Source organism: Cajanus cajan, chromosome 3 (assembly GCF_000230855.2).
Source record: "Cajanus cajan strain Asha chromosome 3, NIPB_CcT2T_4, whole genome shotgun sequence".
Taxonomy (NCBI): Eukaryota; Viridiplantae; Streptophyta; class Magnoliopsida; order Fabales; family Fabaceae; genus Cajanus; species Cajanus cajan.
In genome coordinates, this window is record NC_138519.1 from 17,160,711 (window position 1) to 17,178,306 (window position 17,596).

At 33.6% G+C, this 17,596-nt stretch overlaps 1 long non-coding RNA gene across 1 annotated transcript; it reads right to left on the minus strand.

The window, feature by feature from the left end:
- Window positions 1-793: 793 nt before the first annotated feature.
- Window positions 794-8,846, minus strand: LOC145955626 (uncharacterized). Its single transcript, XR_014432288.1, has 2 exons — window positions 1,992-8,846; window positions 794-1,111 (listed from the first exon to the last, which is right to left on the minus strand). It is a non-coding gene; the product is annotated as an uncharacterized LOC145955626 (long non-coding RNA).
- Between the last annotated feature and the right edge of the window lie 8,750 nt (window positions 8,847-17,596).

The following is a 17,596-nucleotide window of genomic DNA, read 5'->3' on the forward strand; positions in this document are numbered from 1 at the left end:
ATATTTAATTTAACATCATTAAAAAAATAACCATTATAAAATTTATTTTTTTAGTTTAATTATTTATTATAATACTTTTTAGTTACTGTATTAACCAAAAAAATATTTTTAATTAAAATGTATTTTTGAATTTTAGTTAATTCATTATCATTCACTCACTTTATTAAAAAGTGATAAAATTTAATTAATTTAATAAAATAAAAACTTTAAAATAAATATCTAAAATCTTTAACAATTTCTTAAATACAAATATTTAATTAATTAATTTTAATATATACTAAATTTAATATTAGAAAATTTATAAATATTTTAGTTATAATTTTTATTATCTTTTGAATTAATATTGGATTTCTTTTGATTATGAAAGATAGTAAATAAAATTTAAAATCTGAATGAGTTTGTTTGATAAAAATATTTAATTAATTTTAATATAATAAATTTAATATCAAAATATTTACCTAGATTTGAGTTATGATTTTTATAATCTTTTGATTTAATATTGGATTTTATTTATTATAAAACATAATAAATAAAATCTAAAATCTGTTAAACGAATCCACACTCTCTCTTGCCCTAGCAGACCTCTTTCTCTTCTCTGTTAAACGAATCCACACTCCCTCGCCGGCCACCACAGCTCCTTCTCGGTTTAACCATTCTAACAGTCCCTCACCCGGCCACCACACCTCTTTTTGTGTTAAATGTGACACCCTCTACCCCAACATAAATACAATAGATATAAACCATCTATATATAAATTCTTTCTTAGTCTAATATAAAATAATTATCTCAAGTATCATTGGGTAAAAGATGCACATTCATAATTTTCAACTATAAGTATCAAATTGTCAAGAAATAATAAAATAAAGATTATAGATTAATCCCAGTAAAGGTGGCAGGGCCTCCTAGTTAGAAATTAACTTATAATCTTTTAGAAAAATTATAATATGACAAAAATACACACTTTCAACATAAATAACATAAAAATTACAAAAGAAAAATAATAATAATTTAACAATAAGTCTAGCTAATCCCGATGTCACATCCTATCAGAGCGAAACCCAAACAGAAGCCTAAGCTTCACCACCAACATCCTCAGCCTCATGCTAATTATCTGCATCATAATTTAAATATACACAAAAATGACAAGGGAGTGAGAAACTTCTCACTCAGTTGCAGATATAGAAATAAAAGTTAATTAGCACACACACACGCAATATAATTCACATATATAATCAATCTCACATATATGCTTATGTATAATGATTTTCTTGACTTGACTCACTATTGTATGCATGTGGCGCCATACGGAAGTTTCAGAATTTATCACTGGTGACCCAAAGGTACACCTATCACTGGTGTTCACACACCTCGTTAGCATGTTACATCACTGGTGTCCCGAAGGCACACCTATCACTGGTGATCATACACCTTGTTAGCATCACTGGTATGCGGCCTCAGCGGCACACCTGGAGTAGTATGTGCATATGATGCATGTCATACATTCACAGACTCAACCTTTAGCATGTTACACATATCATATTCATATTTCATAATTAAGAATTATTTCAATAATCCAATTTAATAGTCCAATAGTCCAACAGTCCAAACAGTCCAACAGTCCAACAGTCCAACAATCCAACAGTCCAACAATCCAACAGTCCAGAGGTTGCTTAGGTATCATATTTTTCAATAATAATATATTAAGATCTTTTAAGTAAAGTAGGAAGCTTAAAAGGTAATATAAGATAATAAGGAGGCTCAGCCTTCCATTTAAATAATAGATTACAAATTTATAAATACTTAGGAGGCTTAGCCTTCCATTCAAATAACAGATTCTAATATGTAAATAAATAAGATATAAAACAAAACACATCAATAATACATATTCAAAGAAATAAACAACAGGCAAGGGATCGGGAGCCAATCCAACAAACAAACTATTTAACAATTATTCCCACACCCCCAAGCGAGGTTTCCCACTCCCCCCTTACCTGGGTTTACAGAAATTTGGGCAGAATCTCCTCCTCTCTATCTTTCCTTAAAAGGAATCGGAATTAGGGCAGAATCTCTTCCTCTTTCTCCTTAAACAAGACACTAGAGCAGAACCTCCTTTTCTTTCTCCTTCTCTCTCTCTTACTTTCTCTCTCTATTTCTCCAGAATTTCCTTCTCTCTAGAATTCTAAATTTTCAAAACCTTAAGTCCCTATTTATAGAATTTTTTGAAGTTACTATGCACTATGCACTATTCATTAAAATAATATTATAAAATACTATGCACTATGCACTATTCATTAAAATAATATTATAAATTACTATGCACTATTCATTATTATATTCAAATTTATTATAAAATTTGAACCCGCGTCCCTCGTGCAGCCGCCCTTCACTGTGCAATTGCATAGTGAAATACTATTCATACATACGTATACGTAAATAGTAAAATACGTATACATAAATAGTAAAATACGTATACATAAATAGTAAAAATACGTATACGTAAATAGTAAAATACATAAATAAAATACTTATTCACATAATAAATACATAAAAAAATATTTCTTTTCATTGAATAAAATTTGGGATGTTACAATTCTCCCCTCCTTTTAGAAATTTCGTCCCCGAAATTTTTGCAATGGTGAACTCTTCGCATTCTTACTTCTAATTCTTATGCAACATCACTACCTTGTTGATGTACAACTTTTATCAATTTCCTCAAAGGATTTGCTTAGGGAAAGATCTTGACGAATTTATCCACTTAAACACAAACAAAATCAATTTCTTAAGCGTCTTAGACAAATCTTCCACTAGGGTCTATCTATTCACCATCTTACTTCCAAAATGGAGCATCTAAGTGCTACAAGATTCTTAAAAACTTCTAGTATGCTAACCATAAATATACAATTGCTTTACTCCTCTCTTCATCTTAGGTCACAAAATATCTTCTTAAGATTTTGGTACATCTTAGTAGTTTCTGAATGGATACTAAAGATACTCTTATGACCTTCTTCTAGGATTGCTTTATTAAATTCTAGCACACTAGGAATGCACAACTTATCCTTAAATCTCAAAACTCCATCCACTCCAAATTTAAACTCACTCTCCATATCTTGATTCAAGTTCTCTACTTCTTTTTCCATATTAGACCATCACGCTTCCCCTGCGCCACTCTGATACATTTTAGTAACTCCTAAATAAATGTTAAGAGTACTCTTATGTCCTTTCAAGTTTTATAACTAAACATCCAACTGTGTCCTTTCTAATCTCTTGCTTATTTGGGTCACTAATAAAGGATCTAACTACTAGTTCCTCTAATCTCATCTATTAATCTGATAGTTACTTCCAACATAAATAATTCAATGCTACTAGGGTAATCTTACACATCAAGCATAAGTTTCTAAATTCTGCAATCAAATTCAATCCTTAAATCATCAAAATAATAATTTGGTTATCATTGTAATCCAGATATTTGCCACAACATCAACACCTAAGCATTAGATACACATATCAGATCACTAATTTTACTACTCTATCTACAACCAATTCAAACTCTTCTATGATCAATTCTAAAGATCAGGTACCTAAGCATAATGTACACTCGGTATCCATATCAGTTCTCTAGTTTCACCATTTCATCTTCACCCAAGTCATAATCATATCCATCACCTTAACCTATAGCCTTATAACTTGTTACCAAAATAAATCAACTAATTATGCTCCTATAATTTTCTTCAACAATCCATTCGTTATTCATACTTAATCTCACAATACTAGAAGTAACCTTATAATCCAAACTTAAATTTCTAATTTGAGCCAAAAAGATTCATCTCTCTAATCATAATGAAAGATAAAGATTTCCTCAAAACATCAATCACCACAATGGCTTTAGCCAAATAATAAGATCAAAATTTTACTCCTTAAGAAATTTCAACTATTTCTTTTATCTCGTATTCAACCCCTTTGGTCAAAAGATATTTAAGGTTCTTATGATCACTAAATACCTCAACCATAGAATCATATAGTTAGTGTCTCCAAATCTTAGTATAAATGACAAAGTCGCTAACAAGGTTATGGGTAAGGTAATTTCCCTCATGAATTTTCAATTTCTTAGAAACATAAGCTACTATCTTTTCTTCTTGCCACAATATTCTTCCTAAACCTATTTTCAGAGACATATTTATATATCACAATAATCTTACTAAAATCTAGTAATATTAACACTAGTCAATCTTTCCTTAAGAGTTTGAAAACTACTTCCTCAATTGTTATCCCATACTAATGTAACTCCTTTCTAGTCAATTCAGTCAAAGGTAATAGTAAGTAATTCAAAGAAGTAAGCAACGAAATGATTTGGGTAGTTAAAAATATACATAGGTTCAAGAATTCCTGATATAGATTATCCTTACGGTTGATTCCAAGGGTAGGCAAGAAACAACCTAGTGAACTGAAACATCTTAATAACCAAAGAAACGAAGGCAAAAGCAATTTTTATAGTGAGAGCAGTTTAAACCATGAACAGCTGTTAAAAAAAAAATTACTCACTGAATTTTCATATAAACTATCAAACAAGACTCCTGATTTTACTAATTGACTCAAGTATCTCTCACTTAAGCACAACTTAGGTAAATCTTCCTCCGCAAGAAATTTCATGGTCTAAAATACTCACCTCATACAATCCAAATTCATACTTAGACAATCTAGTTTAAATCTATACTCTAATATGATCATCTCACATCCTAAGGTCAAAAACATTTTATTATCGCAACCCTCCACTGATTGATCCATAAAGTCATCTATTCTTATTTCTACATACATGTATATCAAATCATATTAGAATACCTTTTTCATAAATATCATTCCTAAGCATGTATGAATTGATCATTGCTTACATCCTATAGCATGTACAAGAACCAACTTTTACTACTCTGCATTATATCATTTTAATAGACCTATCAAATACAAAACCTCAAAATATCATATTTAAATCTATTTTTATACCTAACAACTCAAAATATCATGATAGCATATATCTGCCTGACACACAGAGTTGTATTCATCCAAGTGATTTCAAACTTATCTCAAACGAAAGTTAAGTGAATAAGCTACAACTCTTTATGAAGACATAAGATTTCCAAGAGATCATCTCTTTAGCTAAAGATTCAAATATCACCACTAATAAATTCAGTGCTTACTAAATTTCTAATCACCAAGGCAGTCATAACTTGAAGTTCTAGATTTTTGTTTCATCTTATCCTAGTTCTATTGAAAAGATAATATCTAAAGCCATATTCTTCATAAAGACCTCAAAATATAAATTTTGTCGATATAATACTCATACTATCATAACAAACTATAATGAAAATATTTTCGACACCAAATAGCAATAATGTATCAATATATCTAATGCCACAAAATACCTCAACTTTTTCCAAATTCACTACTTAATTTCTCATTCAAGTCTCTCCTTACTTTTCTCAATCAAAACAACTCTCATGCTACCTAAACCATAAATAATTAACATACCAATAATAACACTTAAGGGAATTACCATCATTTCGATCTCTCACCAAAGAGACAACCACCTTTAGATTCAACCTGCTACAACTATAGATGTCAGAAACTTCACCAATCATAAACTCTTAGTACACTCAATATATCACCTCCCATCCAAGGTTCTAATAATTCGAGTTGGCTAACACTATCATGATTATCATTCCTCTGATTACAAACTAACTTAACAATCTCAAACTCAACAATATCAACACAGGACGAACATCATCATCATAATACACAACAAACAAGACATAGTCAGAGTACACAACAGAGTCATGATAAGCACATAACACACACGGTTGATAAAATCGACTTGCTCTGATACCACTAAATGTGACACCCTCTACCCCAACATAAATACAATAGATATAAACCATCTATATATAAATTCTTTCTTAGTCTAATATAAAATAATTATCTCAAGTATCATTGGGTAAAAGATGCACATTCATAATTTTCAACTATAAGTATCAAATTGTCAAGAAATAATAAAATAAAGATTATAGATTAATCCCAGTAAAGGTGGCAGGGCCTCCTAGTTATAAATTAACTTATAATCTTTTAGAAAAATTATAATATGACAAAAATACACACTTTCAACATAAATAACATAAAAATTACAAAAGAAAAATAATAATAATTTAACAATAAGTCTAGCTAATCCCGATGTCACATCCTATCAGAGCGAAACCCAAACAGAAGCCTAAGCTTCACCACCAACATCCTCAGCCTCATGCTAATTATCTGCATCATAATTTAAATATACACAAAAATGACAAGGGAGTGAGAAACTTCTCACTCAGTTGCAGATATAGAAATAAAAGTTAATTAGCACACACACACACGCAATATAATTCACATATATAATCAATCTCACATATATGCTTATGTATAATGATTTTCTTGACTTGACTCACTATTGTATGCATGTGGCGCCATACGGAAGTTTCAGAATTTATCACTGGTGACCCAAAGGTACACCTATCACTGGTGTTCACACACCTCGTTAGCATGTTACATCACTGGTGTCCCGAAGGCACACCTATCACTGGTGATCATACACCTTGTTAGCATCACTGGTATGCGGCCTCAGCGGCACACCTGGAGTAGTATGTGCATATGATGCATGTCATACATTCACAGACTCAACCTTTAGCATGTTACACATATCATATTCATATTTCATAATTAAGAATTATTTCAATAATCCAATTTAATAGTCCAATAGTCCAACAGTCCAAACAGTCCAACAGTCCAACAGTCCAACAATCCAACAGTCCAACAATCCAACAGTCCAGAGGTTGCTTAGGTATCATATTTTTCAATAATAATATATTAAGATCTTTTAAGTAAAGTAGGAAGCTTAAAAGGTAATATAAGATAATAAGGAGGCTCAGCCTTCCATTTAAATAATAGATTACAAATTTATAAATACTTAGGAGGCTTAGCCTTCCATTCAAATAACAGATTCTAATATGTAAATAAATAAGATATAAAACAAAACACATCAATAATACATATTCAAAGAAATAAACAACAGGCAAGGGATCGGGAGCCAATCCAACAAACAAACTATTTAACAATTATTCCCACACCCCCAAGCGAGGTTTCCCACTCCCCCCTTACCTGGGTTTACAGAAATTTGGGCAGAATCTCCTCCTCTCTATCTTTCCTTAAAAGGAATCGGAATTAGGGCAGAATCTCTTCCTCTTTCTCCTTAAACAAGACACTAGAGCAGAACCTCCTTTTCTTTCTCCTTCTCTCTCTCTTACTTTCTCTCTCTATTTCTCCAGAATTTCCTTCTCTCTAGAATTCTAAATTTTCAAAACCTTAAGTCCCTATTTATAGAATTTTTTGAAGTTACTATGCACTATGCACTATTCATTAAAATAATATTATAAAATACTATGCACTATGCACTATTCATTAAAATAATATTATAAATTACTATGCACTATTCATTATTATATTCAAATTTATTATAAAATTTGAACCCGCGTCCCTCGTGCAGCCGCCCTTCACTGTGCAATTGCATAGTGAAATACTATTCATACATACGTATACGTAAATAGTAAAATACGTATACATAAATAGTAAAATACGTATACATAAATAGTAAAAATACGTATACGTAAATAGTAAAATACATAAATAAAATACTTATTCACATAATAAATACATAAAAAAATATTTCTTTTCATTGAATAAAATTTGGGATGTTACATTAAACCGTTCCAACAGTCTCTCGCCGGCCACCACACCTCCAGCTGTGTTAAATCATTTAGAGAGAATATTAATATGACAGGTATTACTCGATCTTGTGTTTTTGTTAGAAGATTTTATGTAGTTATTTAGAGAGAATATAATTTTTTTATATCCAAAGAAAAAGTGTTGTACATAAAACTTTAAAATTTTGTTAAAATTTCAAAATTGAACTATTATTATCGTTATTATAAATATATTATTATTTTAAATTTGAAATACTACTATTTTGCATTTAAATTAAATTATATTAATCATTATTTTCAAGTTTAAATTCAAAATATTATTTATATAATTTAATTAATAAAAATATAAGGTACTAATTTTAAAAATAATTATATTTTAAAGATATTTATTTCATATTATTTATAGGAGTTAAAATGGTAGTTTTTTTTAAAATAAAAAATATATTTTTAATAATATAATTTTTAATTTTTTTTTTATTTTTGTAATGATAATTTTTTTTTTCATTTCCCTCTCACTTATCTTTTGGTTTCCCTCTCTCACCAAACCCTAAGCCGCTTCCTTCATTCCGCGAACCCAACCCCCTTCTTCCTCCGCCACATCACTCAAACCCTCCCCTCCTTCTCTCCCTCCGACTCCCTCGCCTTCTCCAACCAAGAGCTTTCCCAGACCGCCACCCCCCTCCCTTCGCGCCCTCTCCACACGCGCCACCACCTCCTCCCTCAACGACCCCAACCCCAACTGCTCCAACCGCCCCCCCAAGGAAACCATCCTCCTCGACGGCTATGCCTTCATCGAAGAGATGCGCCGCGAGGAAGGTCACGCCGCTGTGAACTGTTCAGTGGCAAAGCGGAAGAAACCATGCTATGTTCGCTTTTCTTTTTTTTCTTTTTCTTATAGGTGAATGAAGTGATGGTTTTAATCTGTTGGTATTTTTAGAAGCTTGAATGGAATTTGTGACTTTAGCTTCGGTTTTCCGTTATTGTGTTGTGCAGATGAGTAATTTCACGAAGGAGGAGTTTGTGCATATTCTGCGTCGACAGAGCACTGGCTTTTCGAGGGGAAGCTCAAAATACAGGGGAGTTACTCTTCATAAACGCTATTTTACTTGGGTTGGTTTCGTTCGTGATGAATCAAAGTTCAGTTTTTAAGTTGGCCATGGTTTATTGCTTGCCTGCAGGTATATATATCTGGGGCTATTTGACAGCGAGTTAGAGGCTGCCACTAGTGCAAAAATAGCTTTTAAGTTGGCCATGGTTTATTGCTTGCCTGCAGGTATATACTTCTGAATTTAGGTTTATGCACCGGTGTAGGTTTGAATGTGGTTCTTGATTTCTGGAAGAGATGGAGAACGCAAACAAGTCGATAATAAGTCAAATGTTCCTCTTACGCAAATGTGTGTGCGTGTGTTTATTTTACTATTGGTTTCAACTTTCAAACACCTCACGGGATAAGTGAAGATAACTCTACTAGATGTTAATTCACCTTCCACGTAGAACCTTGCTAGAGAAGTGTTTGAAATTGAAGCAGGCCTATGGGTTTAAAATTGTTGATTGATGTCCTTAAGAATGTGGTGACTTATCGAAGTTAGGCTAAAAAATATTAAGATGTTTGCCTCCACGTCTCTTTCAGTGTTTTATTTTTAATATATTTATTTTAGCTCAAATATTGTCTTATGTTTTGCAGGTCTTTTCACTTCAAGATGGACCAGGGCATAATGTGTGCAGAAACTTAAGAGTTCCAATCACTGTCATTAGAACTTGTGATAAGCGCAACAACTCTGTAGACTGGCTAAAGTATGATTGTTGTTATAGTTTTTACTTCTGGACTAAGAGCATTTTGCATGGTTTTAATAATTGGAATGTCTAGAAATCTGAACCAACTATTTGGTAACTGATAAAATGACGGTCTGTTTAATCCTTTCAAGCTTTATATATCTTTTCTACTTTGTTGTTGATGCACCTTCTATAACTTTTGGTTTTTAGGTATACTGAAGTTAATCATCGGAAAATTGCAGTAAAATAATTTGTTTTTATATGGCTAGATTACAATATTGATTAATTCTCTATCCTTTACTCAGTTATGTTTATTTTCAGTTTGAGAAAAAAAATGTTATTTGATTCTCTTAATCATTACGTTCAGTTTGTCTTTTTAATGATGTGAATTAATCCTTATAATATTTGAACATTGAAAATAGTATATCTGAATTCACGTGAATTCACTTTGACTTGTTTCTTAATTTGTTGCCGACTAAGAAAATGCTATTGTTTTGATCGGATTAGCAAATTCTGATTGCAACTGATAAGAATTATTCTATCTTTTTTTTTCCAGCTATGATGGTATAATTGTGAGCTCTCTGGAAGCCAAGGGTGCCTTTTCTTGGTATGATACTTGAGTTTTTTTAACCTGAATCCTTTCTGATTTTGCACCTATAATTTGTGTTTGAGGTTTTTTGTCATGAATATCCGTATTCAAGTAGCACATATGATTTTAGTTCTTACAGTTTTTTGCAGGAGCCTTTCAAGTCTATCCCTCTTATATGGATCCTTCATGAAAATGCTCTTGCTTATCGATCAAGGAAATATGCCGCTAATGGGCAGATTGAACTTTTTGAATGATTGGAGAAGAGTTTTTAATCGTTCAACAGTAGTTGTTTTTCCAAACTATGCCTTGCCGGTAATATGTATGGGACAAATTATTTATTTAATGTTTTTCCACTAATCTTACATATTTCCTTCAAATCATAATTTCAGGAATCATAGGAACGAATCAGGAAACTCAATTTTTCTTTGGGAGAGAATGTTTTCAGGATGTTGGTTCCAGTGCAAAAGGTTGGCAGTATCATTGGTCGAAAGGGCAAGTTTATAAAAAAAATTACAGGAGAGAGTAAGGCGCGGATTAAAATTCTTGATGGCCCACCTGGAATCTCAGAAAGAGAAGTGAGTTTCAATTTCCCTGTTATTTTATGCAGTAAGGATGACATTGGATATATGTCATTGTCTATTTGTCATGCTTATTTATTTGATCTCCTTGGTTCTTTGAATACAATTCGGTCTATTTTAACTTCCCTGTTTTTGATACTTTTTAGTTTTCATCATCTCTTATTTAGTATTTTTGAATTCTTTTTCTTTGATGATTTTGAAAGGTAATGGTTTCTGCAAAAGAAGAGCCAGATCGCCCCATACCGCCTGCTGTTGATGGTTTGTTAAGGTTCCATAAGCAAGTTATCAATGTAGACCGTGACCTTGGGGATAGCACTTTGGCTACTGCACGTTCAGTTGTTACCAGGCTTCTAGTGGCAGATACACAAGCAGGAAGCTTGATTGGGAAGCAGGGTGCAACCATAAAAGCTTGATTTGAAAGTGAGACTTTTCTTTGACTTAATATGATTTTGCTTTCTGGTATCTTTCTGCAATCAACAGATCATTGCTAGTGTTGGCCTTGCTAGAAGACCATCATCTTGCATTTCTTATGAAGCACCTTTCTCTTCGTTGGCCTTTAGAGATGATGGTTGGATGCTGGCTGCTGGAACTAGCAATGGGCGTGTGGCATTCTATGATATTTGTTGTGCACAAATATGTTATATATGTATGATCCCAGATGGGGAAAGTAGGCATTATAATCTATACAAGATAATGCCTTCTTAGCAATTCCCCTAATGCTTTATATATGTATGATGCTGATAGCAAGGTACCTTATTTATGTTTGTTAATATGTATGATGTATAAAATTTATGAAGATCTCCCTTCCATAATTCATTGAACACTAGATTTATATATTTGTTGTGCACAAATATGTTAAGAAAAGGGGGTATTGGAATTTATGTTGATGAGTAACGTATAAATATTTACTAAGAAGGTTCTTTTGGTCTGTTATGACCTACAACTAATACATGTTTCCTAATTTTTTTTGCTCACTTGACTTGATCTTTTCATTTGACTAATGATTCTAGATATGTAACTATGTTCTAATGAGACAGAGGGAGTACTGTGATTGGTGATATTTTGGCACAGAGTGAGGTTTTTAAACCTATAGTAGTGTGATTGCTGTGTTCTTGTTAATTTCTGGTCACATTGCGCTATATTGTATTTACTTGGATGTTTTTAAACACTAACTACATTGGATTTCTTTTAAGTGGCTTTGGTTATCCTTTTGAATTGGCTCTACTATCCCTTGCTTTTAATTTGATTCCCTGCTTTTTAGAATTGTTATATTTTGGGTTTCTGATTTCAATATTGCTTTAGCTGAACCTTATTTTGATATTTTGCTCTGGTAATCGATTACAAGAAATGGGTAATCGATTACCAGAGAACCTTTTAATAAGTAAATTTCGAACATATGATGTCTGGTAATCGATTACATATATAGGTAATCGATTACCAGACTCTTAAAAACAATGGTTTCCTCAGATTTAGTCATCAACAGTTAGTGAGGGATTCATCCCAGTTTGTGACGGATTTAATCCCTCACAAATTGCGAGGGATTTAATCCCTCGCAAATTGTGACGGATTCTACTTAATTAAAGTCATCACAGTTTGTGACAGATTTAATCCCTCACAAATTGCGAGGGATTTAATCCCTCGCAATTTGTGACGGATTCTACTTAATTAGAGTCATCACAGTTTGTGACGGATTTAATCCCTCACAAATTGTGAGGGATTTAATCCCTCACAAATTGCGACGGATTTTTATTAATTTCTAAACATTTATTGTTACAAATTAGTGACGGAAATTATATTGTTTGTGACGCCTTAATTCCGTCACTAATTGTGACGGAGAAAATAATCCGTCACTAAATATTTTGTGACGCCAAATTTTGTGACGGAATCATTTCCGTCACAAATTCCATCACTAACTTATTTGTGACGGATTTTATGAAGTTTAGTGACGGATTTTTTCCCTCTCTAATTTTAATTTTTCTAGTAGTGAACGATGCACAACCAACTCTAAATGTTGAAGATGATCATCCAAAGAAGAACTATATATCAATATATATTGTCGAAGAAAACAATGAAGAACCTTTGAAGATAAGATGAAAATAGTTGGTTCATGGTTGCCTGAAATGTCGATGGGGCATTTGTTAAGCCGAAAGGCATAACCAGAAACTCAAAGTGGCCATCATGAGTACGAAATGCAGTCTTGTATACATCTTTAGAGTGTACACGAATCTGGTGATATCTGGCACGCAAATCCAGCTTGCTGAAAATTGAGGCACCTCCCAACTCATCCAAGAGTTCATCAATAGTAGGAATGGGGAACTTATCCTTCATAGTGGCAACATTAAGGGCCCTATAATCAACGCAAAATCGCCACGACCCATCTTTCTTGCGGACAAGCAAACCAGGAGATGAGAAAAGGCTATGGCTTGGTCGAATGATCCCTTGCTCAAGCATTTCGCGAATTAACTTTTCTATCTCCGATTTCTGAAAGTGTGGGTATCTATATGGACGAACGTTGATAGGTTTGGTTCCAGCGATCAAATGAATGCGATGGTCAATAACACGATGAGGTGGTAGGCCTAAAGGGTGTTGAAAAAGATCCTTGTATTTAAGCAATAATGGTTGAACTGCAGGGAAAATGTCCAATGGTAAGGCAAACTCTGATGAAACGGTAACCGTAACAACCTCTGAACTAGAAAGCTCAAAAAGAAAAGGAGAATCCTTATGGTGAACAAGAGCTTGTAAGTGATGGATAGTAATTGGACTCAGCAGAGATTTGGTTTCACCTTTAAGAGTTACCTGTTGACCCTTCCAATTAAAATCCATAGTGAGAGCTGAGTAATCATGTGATACTCGACCAAGCGATTGGAGCCAAGGGAACCCGAAAACAACATCAAGACCTTCAATCTCCAACACAAAGAGATCGACAGTGAATTCAATTCCTTGCAGAATCAAAGATGTTGAAGGACAACTATATTGACAACTCAAGAAAGCACCACTGCCCGTAGAAACTCGAAAACGAGGAATAGGTGTTACTGGAAGAGCCAATTGTGCCACCAACAAGGGTTTGATGAAATTGTGAGTGTTGCCGCTATCAATTAAGACTTGAAATTTTTTTGAGCCAAAAGATCCAAACACCCGTAAAGAGCGACCCTGAAGTTGACAAGAAAGATTGTGAAGGGTGGAAATATCACCAGAAACCTCCTCGGGTATTGTATCATGATCTCCCACTTCCTCGTTGGTAGGAGTATCATCATCCTCGTAACCAAGGAGCAATAAGTATTTGCTTTGACAATGATGATTGAGTCCAAATTTTTTATCGCAGTTGTAACAGAGACCACGCTCTCTCTTATCACGCAACTCTGCTGGTGTTAAACGCCGAATCGGGGAGGTCGGTGAGGGTAAGAGAGGAGGAAATTTGGTTATATGTGCGGTTTGAGAATTGGGCTTGGTTGTTGGAAAATGAGAAACCTCGTTTGGGCTGATTACACTTGACAGTTGGGCTCGACCTGTTACATGTCCAGAACCAAAGGAAGAAGGCCCACGAGGACTTCCTTTTACCGTCACAGCTGCATCATCCATTCGAGCTTCATAAGAACTAGCCATGGAAAAGGCTTCCATCAATGTTGCTGGACGGTGGAATTGTAACTCACGACGAATGTCCGCTTGAAGACCGATGATGAAAAAACTAATGAGAAGAGGTTCCGATATACCCGTAACTTTATTAAAAAAATTCCTCGAATTGAGTTTGGAATTCGGCAACCGATGACGTCTGTGTGAGCTTCGAAAGATTGCCCTCATAATCCTCGTAAACATTAGGACCAAATTGGTTTTTAACCAAGGTAATGAAAGAAGCCCAATTAAAGAATAAATCATTTCTCTTGGCCCATTGAAACCAAGCCACTACACGTCCTTCCAAATGAAAGGAGACAATCTACAATCGTGTGTCGGGTGGGGTTCCATAATAATCAAAATAAGCTTCAATACGAAACAACCAATCAGCAAGATCAGAACCATCAAAACGAGAAACATCGAGTTTCATTGAGCGAGGTGTCAATGTGTGTGGACGATGATTCAAAGAATCTGCGTGAGTCTGCTGAAACTCGGTACGAAGGTTAGCCATCTTGGTCTCCACCGAAATCATGAACTGCTGCAAGGAAGCATGGATTGAATCGGAGAGAGTATCCATCTATTTTTGAGAAATAGCAGAAGAAGCGGAAGAAGACATGGCAGCCAATCTACAAAATGGAGAAGAAGAATCAATGAAAGCACCAATGTTACGGTAGGAATAGAAAGGCACCTTTCGAGCTGGTGTTTACTCCAAAAAGAAAGTTGAAGAAAGAGAGAAGTAAGAGACAATAATTCTATTATAATTTCTATTCACCTCTTTTCCAATTCCACTACAATCTTTATATGGACAACCACCTTGTGCTAACAGTACGATAATACTAGTAAAAACAAAAGAGTATTCCCATTCAGTATTATTTGTATATTAAGATTTATTTATAGAAAACTGTGGAAGAAAATATGCACAAAGTTTTGATGATGCCAAAGCATTGAAGAAAATAAAGGTCAAGTTAAAGCAAGCTGATCAAGAAGCAAGATCTCAAGTAATAACTAGATAAGTCTTGATTGCTTAGCTTAGTATGTAAAATAAACTTTTAGAATTTGCAAATTTCACTTGGCCATTAAAATAAGAATTTCAAGAAAACCTAAACTTAATATTTTTGAATATAAGAATAAGTTGTTTGAAAAGAAAGCAAAAACAGTATTTAAAAGATTAAACAAAAATATTTTTAACTGGAAAATAGAAGCTCTCTATATCTTAAGTTTTCATAAGCCAAAACAAGTGATATGTGTCTGGTAATCGATTACCACTTGCTGTAATCGATTACCAAAGAAAGAAGACCTCTTATCAAAAGTTCAAATGTTAAAATGCTCTCTGGTAATCGATTACCAGTGATTGTAATCGATTACCAGAAGAGAAAATTTCAAAATTCGAATTTGAATTATACAACGTTTCAATCATTTTGAACTTTAATTGTTGTAATCGATTACCAAGTCTTGTAATCGATTACCAGAGCCTATTTTCTAAAAAATTATAGAGAGTTACAACTCTTCATGAAAAGACATAACCCAAGAAACAATTGTCTATAAATACCTATAATTTTTCAGAGAAAGGTGACGAACTCTATTGTGAAAATAATTTACAAAAACTACTTGGCCAAAATCATATGCATAAATCTCTAAAGAGTTCATCAAGTTCTTAGAAAATGTAATATCTACTCTTCAAAGAGAGTCATTCTGTAATACCCTATTGATCTGTTGATCTGTAAAGGAGAAAGGGTTTTTCTCCTTGTTGGTTTTTGAATCACAACACAAGGAAAGGGAGTTCCAAGGTGTTGGTGGATTCAAGTCTTGTAAGGTTTACAAGAGTAGTGGAAATCTCAAGTGAGAGACTTAAGGACTGGATGTAGGCAGGATTGGCCGAACCAGTATAAAATCAAGTTTGCAATTCTTCTTCCCTATACTTTTAATTTTTTGTTATTAATTGTAATTGTGTAGTTTGCATCATCATTCGTTCTTTACATACAAATTTGTCTAAGGAATTAAATTTGATAAGAAAGTAATTGGAAAAGTTTTTATAAGAGGAAAATTTAGAAAACTTAATTCACCCCCCTCTTAAGTTAATTGAGGCTAAGGGACTAACACAAACAAAATCATTCAATTTAGTGGGCTTCTTGATGGTGTGTTTGGGCCTCCCACTTTCCACCAATTGTTCCTCTATCATCCCTTCAGCAGGAGCTTGCACAGATGTATGACCCAACTCAATATGAAGAGCTTGCTTATGAATTGTATCATTTACACATGATGAAAGGATCCAAAACAGGACATTCTAGCCACTCCTAAAATTTATAAATAGCTAACTCTTGCAGTGCTTCTAGACACACTCTCTAAAGACCAAGGAGAACCAAGAGAATGAGATCAAGCAGATTCTGCTCTAGCTTCGTCTTCTGCTTATCCAGGTAAGGGGAAGTGAGAAACATTGCTCTAGGTGTGGGAATGTATGTTGGGAAGTGGGATTGACCCCAATCCTATGTTTGTTGTATGCTCATTTATGAGGAGGTTTTCCCAATTATATATGTTTCTTCTATTTGCTCTTCTTATATGTAAATAACTATATGATCTAAGATCTCTATGGGTTCCTATGGGAAACCCTAAGGGAATGCATTGGTAATTATAAGAGGAGATTATTTGAAGAGGTAATTGTATGAGTAAATTGTACTGTTTTGAATGATTAATATTGTATGAATTAGAGTGCTCTGTGGGTTCCTGTGGGAACCTTATGAGAAACAGGAAAAAATTTCTAATATGTTTTGTTTTACCTTCTAATTATTCTGTTGTATCTCTTGTTGAATGAGATGTACGAATATGTGTTTACTTTCACAAATAGACAAGTTTTGATATGAATTAAAGTGCTCTGTGGAGACTATGTGAATATGATGAGATAATGTGAAAAGTGAATATGAGACATGAGATATGATGTTATATGATAATGAGACATGACAATGTGATATGATAATGAGACATGATAATGTGATATGAGAATGCATAGAGTCTTGATTGACATGCATGCATCATTTGCATAAATGTTTTTAAGGGTACGATATGGAATACACTGCTAGGGAAGGCCCCTTATGTAAAAGCTTAGGGATTAGTCCTTGGGGATAAATCGGTTTGTAAGTTCCAGTCTCGCCCATTGTGTGCATGAGATGTATCTTGCGCGGCTTAACTATCTCAACGAGACCCTGGTAGTATGTCCTTCTAGTGAGAGTGCGCAGAGGGTGTGACCCGGCATGTACTCCTAGACTATTCTCGTG